At 40.5% G+C, this 20235-nt stretch overlaps 1 protein-coding gene across 2 annotated transcripts in view; it reads right to left on the bottom strand.

Annotated features, from left to right (window-relative positions):
* Positions 1-20235, bottom strand: part of Svp (steroid receptor seven-up, isoforms B/C) — a 121034-nt gene that overhangs the window by 98560 nt on the left and 2239 nt on the right. The window lies entirely within an intron of this gene.

Below are 20235 nucleotides of genomic sequence, written 5' to 3'. Positions count from 1 at the left end.
AAGAGCCACTGCCACGGGGTGACGACGCGGTGCGACACAATTCAATTTAATAAACAGCGAGGCGAGCAATAATTCCGCGTCGTAAAAGCACGTGGGACACGCACGTGAGCAAGACCAGCGCCAGCCAGTACGCGCGCGCGCGGTACCAGGGGTTAAAAGGTGATCGGGGCCACGCGGTTGATTTTAATTAAAACAGACCCCGCCGGATAGAATGCGCGCGCGCACCTGCGTGCGAGCATGGACGGAACGAAATCGAAGGTATCTCCGCAGGAAGTGTTTATATTAATAGATTTTTCTAATAATAAAACAAGGATGTACAAAGTGATAAAGAACAAGTTTCAAGGCTTGATAGGAATCTTGTATTTGGGGGAAAAGAGAGTATTATGAAACGTTTTTATAGATCCGATTTCAAAAGTTGATTCTTTAAAAATGAAACTGAAGGCTAAAGTAAAAGATGGAACCGGATTATTAGTATATATCACAGTTTTGTGATTATTTTTACGTGTATATTTTATTTTGTTTTAATAAATTGTGTGATGTTATAATTGCGGATACATTGATGCAATTTGTATATAATTTTCGAAAAATTAATATTTATTTGTTTTATATTAATGTTCTGTGTATAAATTTCCATTCCAATTAATGTCACTCAATTATTGACGTCAGATTCTTAAGATTCACAAGTATTATAAATAAATATTCATATTCATTTAAGTCAGTTAATTATTAGACAGATAATAGCTAATCAAAATGTTGCGACGAAAAGAGTTGTAACACTTACTCGATAATTCTTATTATGATCGATTTAAATAATTTTCTTAAATGCTGACGAGATGCATAATTATTATGATATCTGATTTTTTTTATCACAAATTCACGTAAAATTATTCCAACGAAAGGTGATGGAATCCACGCGGGTATAGGAACTACGACGACGTAAAAGATCGCAGCGTACTTCATAAGGATTATAAGTACGACTTCGCCAGAGGAACGGGTCTAGGTGTAGCGAAGTCGACTATCACGATCGATGGCACGGCGAGTATACATATAGATAAATAGTTAGCGCAGCTAAGTCGGCAATTTATATCGTAACAGAACGCCCGCTGAGCACGAACTTTCGAATCGAGATAAAGAGGTGATTTCGCTTGCCGCGGTCCGTAAGTCATTCGCGAGCTTACTAATACTCTCGTTCTCTTGCGTGAATCCGCGGAGGCATCCGTCTCGTCGTCGAGATAGAGGACGCGATATCGGTCACAAACAATAGCGTAAGTAAAGCGTGAGTCGCCGCCGTGATCTGGGAATAAACCATCAAATGCGTCTTTCGGAGCATAATATCGAGATGAAATGGTCACTCTTTATCAAGTTATAAATAAAAAAAATTAAGAGATTTTGATGAAATATAAATATATTTAATGCAATTTTAACAATTCAAAATAAATTAAAAAAGTATCAATAAAAATTGAGATATACATTGATGTAATTAAGATCATACTAATTAAATTTGTAAATCGTTTAATCTCTGTACTTGTAGAGAGTACAAAAAATACTTTTCATCAGTTAATACAACCCAAAATTACGATTGTAATGAAGATCAAAGTTATTATCGCGACTCCTAAACTAACGATCGCGACTCCGGCTTCTCCATTTTCCTCGTCGATGCTAAATGAGAAAATAAGCTCGCCAAAGAGAGATCAAAGGCGATTCAGGTTCGTACTAAATCTACGAGTCCTTCTCATCTTTAAAGCTTAAGCTCCTTGGTGTTCGACGTCGTCGTGTCGTTGTCGCTGCCGTTATTCCTGTCGTTGCCGACGTCGATGTCGTCGGTGCCGGCAAAAACGAAGAACGAGCGAAGGGGGGAAAAAAAGAAGACGGAAAAAGATCCGGGTCGCCATAACTACAAATTGCATCGTTACACGCAAATTACGCGATTATTCTGTGCGAGCCAACCACCGGCGACCACGCAGTATATGTGAGCACTGTGGTAGCGAGAGAGCAACGAGAGACGGAGACGGGAGAGGGCAAGAAACACTGAGCGAATACGACGAAGAGATGAGAGAGGAATAAGAAAGGGAGAGAAAGAGAGAAAGCTCACGCGCGCGCGCGCGCGCGCGCAGCGCACAACTACCGTTTATACTTTCAGATTGTAGCTTGCGAGCTGCTCGCCGCGAGCTCAAATTGCTCGCGTCATTGAATTTTCATTGCTCGGGCTAGTCCTTCGTGGCACGGCGCGTTCCGAGTGCCAACTCTCGGCACAGGACAAACCTTCGCGATCGTCGATATGTAGAGAACCGGCGGATATACCTTCGCTCTCTTAATCCTTTCCGGCAGAACGATGTCGTACGGCATCGGCTCTCAACGGTGGAGCAAAAGTACTTGGATATCAAAGATATATGCATTGCCTTTTAGAGAGGCCCGCTGTTTAAGAAGTGACTTAAAGTTTAAATTTAATGACCCTGTGTAATAAAGCAAATTGTACTATTCTACAGACACTGGTGTCTACAGTATTCTATGGTATTCTCAGTATTCTATACAAAGTGCGCTGTAGACAGTAAATTATGTGCGCTCATTATTGCGGCATACATTAGGTATATGTTGTGTGATATCACTGACAATGAGTGTTATTACCGAGCATCGCAAAACAATACTATCAAAAATTTCCCGTTGCACAAGTCAAAATGACTTCTTTGCCTTCTTTCAATCCCGATTTAGCTCTAGGTATAATCAATTCTCAATAACTGCGATGTTCCCTCTCGTATACGTAAGAAAATTTTTGTGCAGAAAATGATTGAAGATGAAGCCAAGATTAAGTCACTGAAATATTCGATCGATTCTCTTAATTAAGGCCCTATTTGTGACGAAAGAACGAGCACGGCGTTTACGGTTTATTAACATTACGTAGCCAGCGCTTCGCTATTGCTTTTCGTAGCCATCACCCCGCAAAAAAGATGCCGCCTGGAGGGTCTTCGAAGGCTAGATCGACTTATTGCCGCGCCTAATGAGAAGTTGATTTAGTTTTAATAGGTCGCGTTGCCAGTCGCCACGGTAATTACGTCGCAGAACTGACGCGATGTCATTTCTCGTTGACGCGTGAAACGTGCAGCGATTGATCGATTCGCACTTCGCCGTGACGCGCGGCATTATCCTCGATATGCGTAAAGAACAGGAAAAATTAGCGAAATTAAAGCTCAAGGAGTATTGAGTAAAGAAAATTGCATGAAACTTGAATGGAAATAAAGTTACAGAAATTGTTCAGTTGACAATAATAATATATCGGTCACTATTAAGCGAATAACTGTTACGTTTATATTTATAAAAAAAATAGCAAAATAAAAAGTCATCTTCTTTCATGTAATTATGTTTTGATTATTTCTCCTGTTATTTATCTTGTTTATTTCTTAACCTTTTTTAAAACCTAATTGTATACATGCCTAATTGTATACATGCCTATATTTTTTAGTCAAAATAAATTTATGTTTAACTTTTATCTGTATAATAAGCTTGATAAGTATTGCTCAAGCAGGTTAATCTAGTCGAGAGACTAGAATAAGAATCCAGTAAAAAAAGGATAAAATATGCTAGACAGCTCGACATTGCGTCTCAATAAGAAGCAAGCGACTCATATGAGAAGATCGCGAGAAAATAACTATGCTCGCGAAGAGACGAGTAAAAAGGATCCAGGAATGTGCGCGAGAGTCGGAAAAGGGAATCTGAGAATGGAATGTAGTGAAACACGTAAGGGAGAGAGCGATGAGGAAATATTAACTCCTCGAGTTTCTTTTTAATCTCTCTTTAAACAAATGACGATATTTATTTTAGCTTGCTGTAACGTGTGCAATACCCGAAGTGTCTGCAATCAAAATTTCGTTCGGCAATACCAAATTTTATGAAATTTGCTTCGATACTATAGTAATATCTCTCATCAAAAACGGCCAATTACACGTAATGAAAATTATAGAAATATTTCAAATAAAATTAATATACCAATTTTGTTTCGACTTTATCGTTTTAATTTTACAAATTTCGAGTTTAAATATTTCATTTCTTAGTTATATATAACATGAAATATTGATTATATCTCTTCTCATTAAGTTAAGGTACAGGATACATTAGATATAGAAGATTATTTCACATACATTGAATTTGTGCGAAGGTTTAGTAAACCAACAATTTCCGAAAAAGTCGAAAAAGATGTCTATCTTCCTAATCATAGTCGTACGAAGTAAGCATTATAATTGTGGCAACAAACCACCAGGTGTTCCGTGCACGTTTTTTTTTGCAACAAGCGTTTCCGCTTGTCATTATGCGTACACAATTGCTTAGTAATCCCGAAGACGTCGCGCGATTCAACGTTTCGGAGGATCATCATTAACGGTCTCCTAAGCGGTTTAATTAGGGATTCGCGCGCGATGAGTCACACGAAAATTCGCAATTTTTCCTGAAAAAATTGCAAGACACGCTACGTAGCGTCATCGGCGATGAGACACGAGTCGAACGGACCATGATACGCGATTATGCCAAAGAGAATTGACTGATCGTGACTCATGATTGCACTGTCGCGATGCCGTGACTTCGCAAAACGCTTTAGCATTCGTAGACTTTGGACATTGTGGATGTGATAAGTTGCTGATGAAAAGAATAAAATCTAAATTTGTTAGAACAAGTTCTTGAATACACCATACCCTTCATCTTATTTTATCCGCATTTTAATAACAGAAATAATTTCTTTTACTGTCCCTCTAACATTTTATTATAACATTATATATCTTTACTTTAAAATTAAAATTTTTAGTAATTTTTATAAATAATATACTTTTGAATATTTAATGTTGTAAAAACAAAAAATTAAAAATTATTGTAAATAAAAAAGTCTCGTAAAAATAATTTGCATTAAAAGATAGAAGGATATATGGAATATCCACAAGTATTTGCAAACATAAACATACCTGGAGTTGTAGATCTACTGACTATTATATTTATTTCTATAATCATGTGTTCTGTTTTGCCTCAATATACCGGTTTCTATGATTGGATTGCATTACATTACATTACATAACTTTATATTAATATACTTGCTGTTTAAAAAAAATGCGGAAATGATTCATTATTATTTCATTGCCGCGTACCATGACAAAAATAATAATAAGTTTTCGCGTTTACCTCGTAATTATTCTCCAGTTAGACGTATTTGATCAAAATGCAGAAACTGTTCTTAATGACATGTACTAATCAAGCGATATATGATTCTAGGTGTAAAAGAGGTAAATCACACTCCATTAACCCTTAAATGCCACACCTCTCAAGAATTTCGTAAATGACACATGGGGTCTAAAAGACCCCAGCATGAAAAATGTCTCTTTACTTATTGATTTTTTGATATTTAGTTATGAAAATTATTTTCAATGTTGTTCAAGGCTTAGAAAAGAGAATAAAATGCTTATATTGTTAAAATTTCAATTTCAACATAGTATAAAAAATTAAGATCGCCAACAGTTAAAATATTGGCTCCAAAATCAAAAAAATAAAAAATAATAAATAAATAAATATGAGCTCCATTTTTGGCGGGAACATTTAAAAATATATCATTGTAAAGGGTCTGGGGTCCGCTGGACCCCGGGTGGCATTTAAGGGTTAATCAAGGTTCACACATGCGCGGATAATGATCGAAGGTATATCGTCATCGTTAATCGATAGATAAAGATACGTGTTACATTTCGTCCTTTTCGCTTTTTACGCAGGAGATGAGGCGCTAATCGCGCCGATATCGTCGAAAGCGCAGCGGAATCGATCGCAAAGCGATCGTCGTTGGCGATGCTCGCGACGAGACGTGAGTCACGATGTTCAGAACGAGCGACTTTGTGACGAATAATGACGGTAATTATAATAATAAGACCGACAAGATATGCAAGCGGTGGTATTAAGGCCAAGGGATAACGATAGCGGACCACGCTCTTCTACATTATAACTGCTGCATCACGAGCTTCCCTTCATTATGATCTCGTTTCGCATGCTACGTTCTTAATTATTTGTCCTTTGGGAGGTACAAGGCGATAGAGGAAATTAGCAAACATTTCCGGTTTGTTGTGCTCGAGATATGTAAATCTATTAGGAAAACATTACTTTGCGTGAGAAATGTTGATAGATTTTAAGTATCCCTAAAATGTGATACGTATTAAATATAGTAAGTCATTAAAAATAATAAATACATTTCTTCTGTTAAAATAATTACATTTTTCTGGAAGGAAGAGTAGCAAACTAATTGTATTATACTTTTTCATTATTGTATATTGATAAATTAAAGCATCGAATGTATGTATTAGACAGTTTGTTTAGTGCAACATTTATAAATATCTCTTTCTCCATATTAGTTTTAAATAAAGTATTATCTATGCAAAATTAATAGCATTAAAAATGTGCTCTTTAACTAAGTGTTGAGGTCTAGAAAACAAATGTACGACGAAATATATTTCTAATCAAATCCCCAATTATAAGAAGAAAATATTTAATTATTTTCAATAGTATTTTTTCATCATTTACTCTCTAAATACATCATTTTCCACAAATTCTACGGACCCTTCGCAATACCTCGGCTTTTTAACAGTGAGAGCGGACTGATAGGAGTTTACTGTGTAGGAAGAGAATTCGCGCGCGATTCGGTCAGTAACGTTTCGACTCGGTCGCGTAAAATTAACGACATTGTTATAATTAATTAGCCCGGCCAGACCGACGGCGGAGCGGCGGCTAGATAGCGGCGGTGTGCGAGAGTGCGGGGTTCGTTAGCAGGATAATTGGTCACAGAGGATGCGTCCAGGTAAGTCGCGCCTTGGTAATTCTATGCCCGGCGCGTATATACACACGTACGGCACAGACGCAGTGCCGTGTCCGACGTCCTGGCGATGTAAGACCTTGCCGCCGGTGCATGCTCTTAGGAACAACCAGAGCCTACCCAAGACACGGCACATTGCGTCGTTCCCGAGTAGAAGGAAACATAACTTACATCAACCGTTTTATTTCTCTCTCTCTCTCTCTCTCTCTTTCTCTTTCTTTTGTCTTTTTTCTCCCTACAAATTTACTTCGAAAAATTATTTACATTTTCTTTCGCATATGAACAAGTAGACCAAGCAGCACACACGTATTAATAAAGTTTGTTTCGTCTTCGAGGTTTCCGAGTAATTGAATCATTATACGTATTTCTATATACATCGCAGCTTTCTTTAAAATGTAATTTTAATCTTTTTCACTTTCACATTTGGCTTAATCGCATTTCCTGAAGTCACTTTTACCGACGAAGATTACTAGCTAAGGAAATCTCTCGGTTTTTATGTTTCGCAGATAAGCCTTTACAGTTTGCCAGATAGCGCGACGTGGATATAGTTATAAGAAGTTTCGTTCGTTGAAAGGAGCCACGAATATCTTCGTGCGTCCTGTCGACGAACTGCCGCTTTTACCTATGCCCTCGATCCTCGAGACTGCAATGATCGAGAAATACATGTCGAGATTCTCTTCTGGAGAGAGATGAAACGTTGTTCGACGATATCGAGCAGCGCGCGTAGTTACCGATTAGAAAGTCCGACTCTTGGGGATACGCTGTCCGTGTAAGATAGTGTTTAGCGAGCGTCTTAGCGAGATCAAACGGCACGTCGCGCCGTGAATCGCCGTGATTCAGGCCTTGTGTTCCAGAACGTTACCTCGATCGCATAGCGAATATCATATACTCTACTTTCGTTTCATACGTAACGCCTTCGAGGTAATCGCACCGTGCGACGTGCTCTTATTCACATCTGAATAGTTTTAAAATATCCAGATACAACTGCCTAGATGTCAAAATAAATATAAGCATTCTTCAATATAATCTTATATACCTACCTGCATAATCAATTATTGATAGCCTAATAAGTGTATAATTGAAGACATCGGAAAATATAAGTAAACTGAGTCTATAATTTACAATGTTAAAACGTTCAGAGAAAAAAAAATCTAAAATGTTCGAAGTCCATAAATTATCGTTTACCTCATTTCTCTTTATCAATATAAAAATCATTTTTTAGAAATTTGCAAATTAATTGAACAAGATAGAATGCATTGCAATGTCCGATTAATTTTTTTATGAAAAATTTCTATTATCTGTTCTATTGTTATTATATTTTAAATACAAAGTTATCAGAGAACGCATAAAAATTGTCCGAGTTTCTTTATCTGTACAACGAAATCTTTTACTTGTTAAGCAACTGCAGCTTTTCTTTTGACGTTGTATCTTTTATGATACCTAACCGATATCAAAGCAAGATCACATCGTGATCACGTCAATCGAGACGCCGGAGGCCCCTCACGAAGACGCTCGCTGTTTCATTTTCGCGAAACACTCGTACTCACCGCGGAAACGTACGCCCCAGGTGGAAATGAGATTAATAAAGATTAGCAAAGTCGGAATAATATAGTATGATCTTGTTAGAACGATTAGCCCGCGGGTCGCTCCGGCTTCTTCCTTCCGCGCGTCGTCGTTCCAAACGTAAGTCCATAAGTAAGCGTAAAGACTCGCTTAAGGCGCAAGGGAGCGCGAGACCACGGAAGAAGAGAGGAAGCCCCTCGCGGTTGTACCTCAAACCGCCCCACCGGAATCAAATTTCCACCCTGAAGAGAACAGCAAAACTTTTCGGTGTATTTATAAATGGCGAACTCTCAACGCGGTAGAGAGAAGAGAAGGTTAATAATACTTGGAGATATCCCGTTACGTACATATCAAAATTAAAATACCATGACATGTTACAAGCCTTAAAAATGAAAAAGAATTTTCGCTATTTTGACGTGAGTGTGCCTCTGGCTCATTGTATAATCTTCAGATATATTTTCCGTTAAATTATAAGAATTTCTCGAGAATTTTAAATACATAGTTATTTTACGTAAGAAATCGAAGCGTGGGAATGCAGGAATTAACTCTTTTGCTATCACAAAGTCACGGAGAAACAACTTTCACTTTCACTGGTAATAAAATTCAAAACAAAAACAATTTTATGAAATAAAATCATAAAAGCGGAAATGTTCCATCGTACGTAGCGTACGCGGGTATATGTACTACGGACACATCGATAGAATAAATAACTTGAATTTCTCGACACATTTCGGACTGCACTTGTTTATCTGACTATTCGTAACATCGTGAAACACATCGAGCCAGATTTCCACGAGACAATTATTTTTAATCGTTTCTGAAAATATGCTCTCGCTCATCCTATTCCCCGTTCGTTACATTCGCCATTGTTCGCGTAATTATGCCAAAACAGTTTGGCTTTATAATTTGCTAGTGCACGTAGGGGGATGGAAAAGGGTCCGGCTGAATAAAGTAAAAGGATAAAAAGCCGTAACATATAATATACGCTCTCTGCGATCGCTACGTTCTCAAAGGTGTAACGTGACTCGTACAGAATGGACGTCACTCCACGACAAATAATATCTCTGTCTTAAAGACCAGTTTACCCGTGCCGCGCGTAATTACTATAATCAAAATCGCATGGACATTCTTAAGTAACGTTTGCGTCGGCCACGTACGTCCACGTGGAATTCGCTCGTCGTGTAACGACACATTGTTCGAAATATGAGTGGTCCCACGGGAGCATTTCTGGAATTTGATTATATTAATTTTGATGTATTAATAATAAATTTTGCATTAATTCTACATATTGGCTCTATGGACGCAATTAATTCTGTCTGAAATATGGACCTTCAAAGATAAAATAATGAATTATCTTGGTAAATTCTAAATTTGTTTCCTCCACTTTTTAATTAAATCAGATATATAATTTTGTAATGTAATTAATATAAATATATCGCGTGTGTTATGTTTACATTGAAGATTACACAAAATTGTAATCCTGCCAAGCAAATAAGACAGCATTATATTTAGTTGACGACTTAGAATGAGCTTAGTGAATTAACTGAACAATTATTTGATTCAATTAATAATCCGGAAGCACAATTGTCAAGATACAAATGTCAATTGTTCGCACGCGCTTTGACCGGCATTTCCCATCGTAACTACATCACGATTTCATTCACAGTGACATTCCCCCCGTGCTCTTCGAGAACAAATGAAAATAAATGTGATCGGCTATATCCTCTGGGAACGACATCTAACTCTCGTCGCTCTTGCGGAGTGCAAGGACGGGTGTTCAAGGCCGCGTGGTGGCTCACCGCAGCTGGAGAACGCTCAATTGCATCCACCGAAAATGTATCGCAAAAACACAGAGACACACAGGTGTGTCGAAAGTCGGTGTTCTCGAAAATAAGGGGGTGGTTCCGTGGTAGAGATAATGACAGGGTGCAGCGCGGGCAGCGTGTGAAACAATGTTTCGCGTTACCGCCACCATGGAAGAATACAGCACGGATTGGATCCGGAGCTCATTCATAAAATTGTACAACTCGCTTATCGATTTATAAACGTTTTTGAAAAAAAAAAAAAGATTATGTGAAATTTAATCTCACGTAATTAAAAATTTCATCCCATAGGTGAATTAATAATATGAAAATTGAAAATGCTGATAATGTGACCCAGTATTACACGTAAAATTTCGAGTCGTTTATGGATCGTATTTGTTAAAAAAAATACACACCTTCGTTAATTATTTTACATATAGAATTGCGTAAGAGTTTAAAAGTTTAAAAAATCAATAATTCGACAATCGTCAACTGCATAAATGTAAAACGAACAAGAACGGTATTCGCAAGAAGACACAAGCAAGTACATTAAAATTACGGAACGAATATGTGTGTCAGATGTCAAATAACATGGCTTAAAAAAGTTTTGCATCAAAGATCGAAAGAAATCGAAGGTCAGGAGTATACGCACATGAATAAATAGCCTAACTTATGATAATTGTACAACTCCCAGAATTTTTTCTCGAAGCGTAGGAAATATTAGCCCAACACACACAAGCCTAAGCTGTCGGTAAATATTAACCTAACACAAACCTAAAAGTCGGCACTCGGTAGCATATATGATACCAGAAACGGATAGTCGGCATCTCTGATCTACGGATCGTCGTTGAATCAATTAGATTTAACGTGCACGCAATATTGATCGATTGAACTCCCTCTGGAGTTCTCAAAGTCGGAGGTAACGTAATAATCGAACTGATATCGTTCTGATTTTTTTTTAAGACCACCTTGAGTCGTCAGCTTTCGACGGAGGTAGCGTTTGGACCATCTGGTTCGCTACAGTCAAGCTGTAAGTATCCATCATCGCTTAATTAACGGTCATCCCAATTTCAAGGTCGGCATTCGATGGGATTCGAGGGTTAAACTTACGCCTGCGGAAACGCAGGGTCGAATCCCGAATGACTATTGCGCAATAACCAAAGACAGGGAATCTTGTACCAGTCGTGCTACTTGGAATGGGAGGTTCCCGGGCTCCTGTAATCGGCAGATTAATGTTCATCTCGCTCTCCCTCTCCCTCTCTCTCTCTCTCTCTCTCTCTCTCTCTCTCTCTCTCTCTCTCTCTCTCTCTGTCGGTCTGAAACGCCTAATCTCAAGCGATAGTCGAGGATCCGTCTGAAGGGGGCATCGCCGCATATCGTTCGGATTGTTCGGGATCGCCGATGAACGAATGGTTTAATTTACGGCGGGAATGCTCAGATCCCTGGTCCTTGACGCGATCGAGTGTCCGGCACTCACGAGGACGTTTCTCCGGATAGAGACCGGTAAGACCTTCCGAAATTCGGACGCAAGCGTTCGAACAGGTCGAACTAGTCTCGGAGCGCTAACGCCTCCGGTCGTCCGGGGCGTTGTTTCGGGCCGGCGAGATAATACCCGACGGGACATTTAACGCGGCTGAAGGTGCCGGCGAAGGGTTCGCATTATCCACGGTCAGTTGACCGACGACCAGTTTTTCCGACCGCGAGGACAACGCCCGAGGTCTTTCCCAGGACCCCGTCGGCATCGTGTCTGTCCACGTGACCCCTAGGAAGCCTCCTTGAAACACGTTTGCGACTATCTATTGAGGAGATGATCAGGATCAAAGGACATAGCGGAGTGAGAGAGAGAGAGTGAGAGAGAAGACGAAAACCGATAATCGTCAATCGGACGAGGCCGAGTAGCGAGAAAGGGAGGGGTGCAGAAGGAAGATCTCCGACGCGAAGGGGACGCGAAAGGGTATCCGGTTTTGGAATCGGGCCGTTGCGGGGTCCCGGGACCGAACCGGACCGGACCAGACAGTCCTCGCGGGATCATTAATCAAAATATTTACGCGCAGGGATGTGCGAGCGTCCGGAGAGTCGCTCCGACACTCCGTCTTATCGATTATCCGATGTCACGTTCCATACGGTATTTTCGGTATTCAAGGGGTTCTATACGGTTGCCCGTTAGCCCTGTCACGAAGGGAGAAGGGTATTAAACGAATGAAAGAAATTCGTCTTGTCGGACGACGATCTCGACGTCGAGCTTCACGATCTTCGGTAATTTATACCTCACAGCGTGTAAACGTGCGTGCGTTTTTCATTTCCCCCTCTACCATCCGCTCCTTACGATTCGTTGACGCCGACGGTGGGCCATCCTCGTCATTTTCGATTCCTCGACGATTGTACCGTGACGCTCGTACCGGCGAGAGGCTCCTCTCTTTGGGCGCGTTGGCGCGCGGCCTTGCTTGGGGCCTCGTAAAAGTCGTAATTTATCGCCGGTACGGCATAATGACTTGGCCACCGCTTTAATTATAGCTCATTCCCGTCATCCACGGAAACAACTGTGCGTTCGATATATCGCTAGGAATATTTCGCAGGGCCAGCTAACCCCTATTTTCATGTCAGTGAATTGATATCGCCTACGTGTATCTTTCAGAATAAATCAAAATAGTAATTAAAGTAAGTTAGCCTTCTAAACAACAGGTTTGTATAAATTAAATTTAGCATTCATATTCTCGATCCAATTACGTATATAATTCATACGTTATAGAACTTATTCTTTTTCAATCCTATCAATTATTTTTGTATATTATTTAACTTTAATGACAACTAGTAGAGATTATTGTAAACATATATAATTAAAGTTTTCCTTTCCTGCATTATCCTTGCACCGTTAAGTAATTTTTTTATTTTGATATAATAGCAAATTAACAGGTATATAGTAATCGTATATAGTAAATAATTATTCACCATTAAGCTCGTTTAATATTTTTCGGTTGAACAACTTCAAATAGTATCGTCTAAAATATCTTCTTTGTAAATTTAAAAAGCTAAAATTAACAAAAACTTAATTAAGATGTTTCAAAAATAAATACACACGAAAAAAAGATCAGCTACTATTGCTAATATAGTCGTAAAATATGGATATTATGATGGATAACTAACATTTTTTGCAGCGAGAGCTATATTTTTTGCAGCAAGAAAAAAAGGTTTTGCTACTATTGCTAAATTATAACTCTCGCCGCAAAAAATGTTGGTTAGCCATATTTTACGACTAAATTTAGCTAATTTTTTTTCCGTGCAGGAAAAGAAAACAACATTTTTTGGCAAAGGACGGTGCACTCATCTTATTTATAATACACACGTTTCTGTTTTGCTTTAACCGCTCCTCATGGTCCTTCAGTCGTTTGCTCTCAACGTCGCTGTCGCACCTGTTACTCGCGGAATCTCGCGGGTCTCGCGACTATCCCATTCCGGAACGCATAACCGGTGTAACGCGTGCCAATCGACGTGCCAATCGGCGCACGGCGCTTATGTAATCAGCATGATGTCGCGGAAAACGCGTTAACGAGCGAGCCTGGCGCGAGAAGTCGTCCTGGCTGTCGTCATTCGATTCCTCGATCGCTTGCGATCGCGTCTCCGCGTCGACGCGCACGAGAAAAGCAAACGACCATCGTCGACTATCGTCGGCGATGCGTCTCATTGGGAAGAAATCGGTGGAACGCGCCGCGCCGATGCACCGTTCCGCATTGGACGTTCATTGGCGTAATCGGCCTGATTGTCGGCGATCGCTTTATTACGTCGGCGAGTTGATTTTGATGTCAAACGATGTCAAACGGCTGCGAGTTATCGTCAATTTGCCCGGTCGATCGGGACGAGTCTGACGACAAACACGTCGAACGAGAAAAATGACTCGAATCCTAACACACGCAACTCTCCCGCATAATCTTGATGGCAAATTCTTCCTCGCATAAATAACTAAAATAACTTCCGGTTGCAATTATAGAGAGATCGCGATTATTTACACTGAATGTGCGCGGACATCCTGCAAATCCTTAGATCTCTGCATGATATGTCAAGAAAATAATTTGTCACTTTTGATTCTGGATACGCACGTGACGCCTGTCGCGGATAAACTTCTTCGACATTCGTTTATCCCGAGACCTTTCTTCATTCTCGTGCAGTCACCCCTGCCGGCGCAATCAAACCCCATTTCACGGTGAGGGTAGAAAGGCCGACGTGGGTATAAACGCGCGCGCGTTTGCCTCCTACGCGGGACGAGGGAGAGAATTCGCGGTGTTCCGGGCAATTAAGATTACCGCGAACAGAAATTATCGCCGGATTAACCGTGTTATTACGGCACCGCTAATGCCACGGATAGGCGCGAGAGAGCTCCGGCAATGGGTAAATATCGTTACCGCGGTTGTAATTGGTACACCGGGGGGAGAGAGAGTGACTCGCCGCTGTAACTCGAGCGCTCAATTAAGGGTCCAACTCTTAACCCGGTTCGGCCCTCGCTTCCACCATGACGATTTTACATCGACCGTATCGCGCGTTAATTCGTCGCGGTATCACACCACCGTGTTTCTCGTATTTCTCTAGAGTAGGCGCTTGTTATCACTCTTCTATTATCCGGGTTCGTTTACGTAACAACTTGGATTAAGCTAAGCGTAAAGCGAGATATTTCTATATAATTCTTTCATTTAAGTATCTTAATTCCATTTCATTTAACTTTATTTTGCACGATATTGTATTAAATGATTTCCAATCGGAAACTATGTTCTCTTAATTTTTCCTGAACATCCACATCTTGTATTTATAAAGCAATAACTACCTTATAGATTTTAATAATATATGCGTGCGGGGGGCATAAAAGAATAATAATTCGTAATAATACGTTTCAAAACAAAATGTTTCCTTCGCTTCATCTAACAAACAAAAAGACGAGTACCGAAAAGAACAAAAGAGCCCTTTGAAAGATCGTGTGTAAATTCACGAGAAGGCTTGCGGATGCACGAAGACGATCGTTTCACTCCGAGGAATTCCGGCGGGCCGTATCGGGTGCATTGCAGGGCGAGTAATTAGAGAAGCCCCGGGTTCATTAGGATATCTGGTTGTATCTTGGCGACAGTTTCCGCCACGCGACCGACCAACCGACCGACGGCAGTAACGCCCATAGCAATTCAACGTGGATGCGAGAAACAGGCGAATATATTATTACAAGTTTTATCGCAATAATGCGAAACCACCTAATATGTAATTGAGATCTCATTAAACATTCCACTTTACAAAAGAGTGAATAATAATAAGTTACATCTTCTGTGGTCGTAGAATAAATGTACGAATAAACGCTAAAATGAGCTGAGCAACATCGTTAAAGAATCCAACTCTCTTGATAAATCAATTTTCTTGCCTTTAGATTTTATCAGATATTTAATTATTAAAGATAAAATCAAATACTAATCAAATAGATACACGTAAACGATAAATTGTGCCTTCAAGCCGATAGGTATCTATATTTTATTGAAACGTTTATACTTGATACATGAAAAGCGTGTAAGGCCTCTTAGATTGTTTCTTTCGTAAAAAATACGATCAATTCATTATAAGCGCGGCCGCAGATTAATAGCCGGTATTGTAACTAACTCGTTCATCGAATAAAGTCGGTCGGTTCTTCCGGCAGACTCAACCGTCAATTATCTCGCGTGGCGAGAACAGGCCCTTCGGGAAACGCGACGCGGCCGACTGGTTGCAGCCCTCACGGATGCATTTCCGCGTACTCCGAGCGAGCGGGCGCGATGGTGGTCAGCCGACATCTGGCCGACGTGGCCGGTGCAATTCGTGAAATTCGTCGTTACACGGTGCACAGATTACACGCGGTTTAGCCGAGCCGCCGGAAACGGTTTACACATTGTACACGGAAGCAATTATCGCGAGCGCGCACGCCGCAATAATCGAGTCGGACGATGCGCCGACATGCTTTAATTGCCCGACAGCTTCGCCCATCCCTGCGACGGATAATTTGGGATTTTAAGTGTCCGAATAGATCCGTAAATTTTGCGATAATACGACGTGCGGTGTAATAATTAATATAGTTATGAAACATACGGTTTCGTGTATTTTTGTTTCTAAACGGATTAAATAATGTGGATATAAAATGACATTGATGAAGTAACTCGCATTCGAAAGGCACGAGTTCATGTTTTAAATCAATACACATATTTTATGTATGTCTGCAATATTATGAGACTATTATCGTTAGAGGAAGAAATGTCAATAGTATTCCACGACGTGAAGCGATAAGAATACATATTTTATTTTTTAATGAAACTTAAAATCAATTGCGTAATAAAAAATAAATAGCGACATTTAAAGCTTTTGCTTGTTATGTTCATAAAAAAGTAGATTCAAAATCTTTGCAACAATGAAAAAGATATCAATTATGTAACAAAAAGAAAATTATTTTAATAAAATATATCGAAATATTATTATAAACTTTTAAATTTTATCGAAATTATTACAGTCACAAGCCTCAGACGATCATGTACAATATATCCTTATCTTCCACCTGCTTATGAATTACAAAACGGCAACGATTGTTCCCACATTATTTTGTTCTAACGCTGAGGCACCTTATGGATATCAGCAATCTCAATACCGATCAATCGGAACAAAGTACTTTTTCAATCTGCTCGAATCGATCGAGGTTCGCCGCCGAGCAGGTTCATCCATCCATTTGTCCGTCTCGTCTTCGCTCGCTCGGTCAGCTTCAGTATCCCATGATTTCCGCGTGATATCCAGGCGTGTTACGTGCCAGATCCCACGCACGGTCTCGTCTCCGTCGAGGGCAATACACTGAGTGAACCTAACGAGATTTCAATAGCCCGATCCTCGCTGTCGGTTACCGCAAATAGGCTCGATCCTGCGGTAACGTCTAGCGAGCGATGAATGCTAAGCACAGAAATGCGGAACCACTCCGCGGCGAGAGGGATAATGTGCGGTAAATAGAAGAATGTTATGAACTCGCATGGGATACTCCGCGCGTAACTCGTGCTATACTTGTCGGTCCGACGGCGACGGCGACGGCGCACCGGTATCCCTCGAGGGGGCACGAAAGCAAAACGTACCGTTTTAACGCCCGGTAAAAATAATTTTGATTAAGCGAAGTGAATAATATATTCTCCGTCTTAATAAAAGGCAGATATCATCTAATTATCGTCTCAGAGATGAGAGTGGCTGTTATACGAGATTCATGTCAAAATGATTAATTTGAAACGTTTCAATGCGAAAGAGACCGCATATGAATTTTAAATTATTTCAGCATAGAAACGCACATGTGCGAAGATTATTTCCGAGCTACAGAACGAATCCATGTTTTCCATGCAGATCATTAATATAATTTATCGCGGATATCACGATAATGACTCGACGTCTCGAAGACGTAAGACCGTAAATAATTAATTAACATTTCATGTATTTACCTGCAAGAATTTTACGACAGGAATGTCAACAAATTGTGTCACAAGTGCAAACATTATCCGTAATAAATTTTTAATTTATGCGTGCAATTTACGCGAGGCTTATCGCTCGTGCGTTAGCAATTTGCGATTAAAGCTTTCACGCGTCTCGCTGCGGCTTCGACGCATCGGGCAAGTAGAGAGCAAGAAGGGCGAAAAGAAGGTAGGAACCGCAGATAGCTGTGTGTGTCATTAATCAAGGCCCTCGAAGTGCACTAAATCACCCGCGAGATATAAATTACCGCGGGCAATCTGGTATCAATAAGGCGTAATTCGGGATAATAGGGCGTGCGAGAGAGGGCGGACGCGCGGGAGGATATATAACTCCTGATTTCCGAGGGTGCTGTAGATTTCGATTAACCCGAGTCCGTTCGCCTGTCCGAGCCGAGTCGCGACATTTCTCTTCGTTACTCTCCTCTCGTCTCGAGCCTTCGATCCTTCGCCTTCGTATAAATGATTTAACGGACGGACGTTGCAGGAGCCCGAGCTCTGTTCTCCGTCGCGAATGCGAAAACGACTTACCAACGGTGTCGAAATAACGAGAGTTAACGCAGATATCTGACCAATCGCTCTTAGACATTTTAGCGAAGACTAAATTTATAAAATACCTATCAATAGATTTCAAAAATACTTTTATCTTAAGAACAAAGATTATTTGTCAGAAAAAGAATCTTACACAATTTTGTTACATTATAATCTTCAATTAAGATCGAAGCACCATTAATCTTTCTTCTTTTTAAGTAAATTGTTTGACAGGAAGATTCCGTATTGCTAAAATATTAATTCGGATTTTAATCCAAAGAAAGAAGAATTGTTACCGTTACCAAAGAGCAAATAAATCCTATTTTCGACTACTTATGTTTGTCTACGGGCACGACACTGTCAACGGGATAAAATCTGATTTGAACACTAAACACTATACACAATATTGTTACGTTAAATAACAATTAATTTAATATTTAATCCTATTTTCCGGTCACAATAATCGCACTCGTATTTTGATGGTAAGTCGAACGGCACGGAACTTAACTCGATACGTATCCGTGTAAAGAAAGGAAACGTGAGGCGTGTAACATACAAATCAAAGTGCAGATCGTTCGGAACGCTTCCCTTGTATCGACAAATCGCGAGATTCGTCGGCACGATACGACAAGCAGCGCGGCGCAGCGCGGCTAATTAGTTATCCTCGATACATCTGGTCGATGGATAATTAGCCGCTACGGTTTATACGCGCGATAACTCGCCGCTCGCGCGCGCGCACGTTCTCGACGGCCCGCTGGGATTTGTTTCCGCCTGTGAAAACAATTTGTTTCTCATTCCATCGGAACCAAACCCCGTCATCATCGGCGCCAGAATGGGATAAACCCTTCCCTCTCGCGCCCGCTTCTCCCTTTCGACGTCTGTCCTCGTTCCTCCCGCTTCATTTCCTCGGCCCTATTACATCGTTATTAGGCTCGTAACAGACGTGTAAGCGTTCCGGGGAACACCCCACTGGGTTATTAATGGTGACTCTTTGTTTTTTCGTACTCTCCACGCCCGATGGCCACGATGTACTCTTTTTCTCTTCTTCTCTCTTGTTCTCCTCCTCCCCCCCTCTCCCCTCTCTTTTTCTACCGCCCGTTCTACTCCCTACCTTCCTCTATCATTCGTAACGGCCTTTCTTCCTCTCATTAACCCAGGATTTCGCCGTTTCTTTCCCCCCTTTATCCCTCGTTTCCGTTCCTCCCTCTCTCATGCACATCTTGAATAAATTAATGTAAGCGCGAGCATTAAAATAGGTGTCGGGCATTCTGATGCGAATGAGTTCTGCCTCGCGTGGTGACAAATTGGTCGCACAGGTAAGGGGATACCCATCGCGCCCCATGATACTCACGGCAGAGAGAGAACAGTCGTCGAAAGGGCGTGTGCACGCGCTCCTCCACATGAAGGAAAAAGAAAGGTTTCGCGCGAACCTACCGCGACGGTAGAGACTTCGACGGTCGCCCTATTCTCGCCGTGCGATTTCAGTGCGCGTGCTATCGTTCGTGTCGCCTGTCGTAGAATCTCCCATGAAATATCTTCGACGAGATCTCAGATCCCTGTTCTCGATCGCGGACAAAATGCTTATTCACTTTTATGACTGTCATTGTGTTTCTTATGTGTGACGTTTCATAAACTATTTTTCTTCTGCACGTAAAAAATATAATTTAGAAAAAAAATCACTAAATCAAAGTCGATTATCAATAATATTCGAACTTCTTAAGGTAGAGTATGCGTGCAATCGCGACGAATAATGAGAAGATGACAAGCGAATAGAACCCAACAAACAAATCGACTTTTTAAGTATAAAATCAATCACTCTGTCGTAGTTCCTACCTAATTTTAAAGAATTTTGCATATTATACATATGTTATATGATGAAATAGAAGCAAGTATTATGTATTCCGATAATATACTATATCTTTCTCAATACGCGAGTTTTTAATGTCTTTAATCTTATTTCCTGTTACCGTTCGCATGTTGTTTCGGCCTACAAATCATAAAATATCATTGCGATTCGCTCAATCTTATA

The sequence above is a fragment of the Temnothorax nylanderi genome, unplaced genomic scaffold, assembly GCF_030848795.1.
Source record: "Temnothorax nylanderi isolate EJ_2023f unplaced genomic scaffold, tnyl_v1.0 TNYL_tig0075_pilon, whole genome shotgun sequence".
In the NCBI taxonomy this organism is placed as follows: Eukaryota; Metazoa; Arthropoda; class Insecta; order Hymenoptera; family Formicidae; genus Temnothorax; species Temnothorax nylanderi.
The sequence above is the reverse complement of the archived record's forward strand: the minus strand, read 5'-3'. Positions and strand labels throughout refer to the sequence as shown.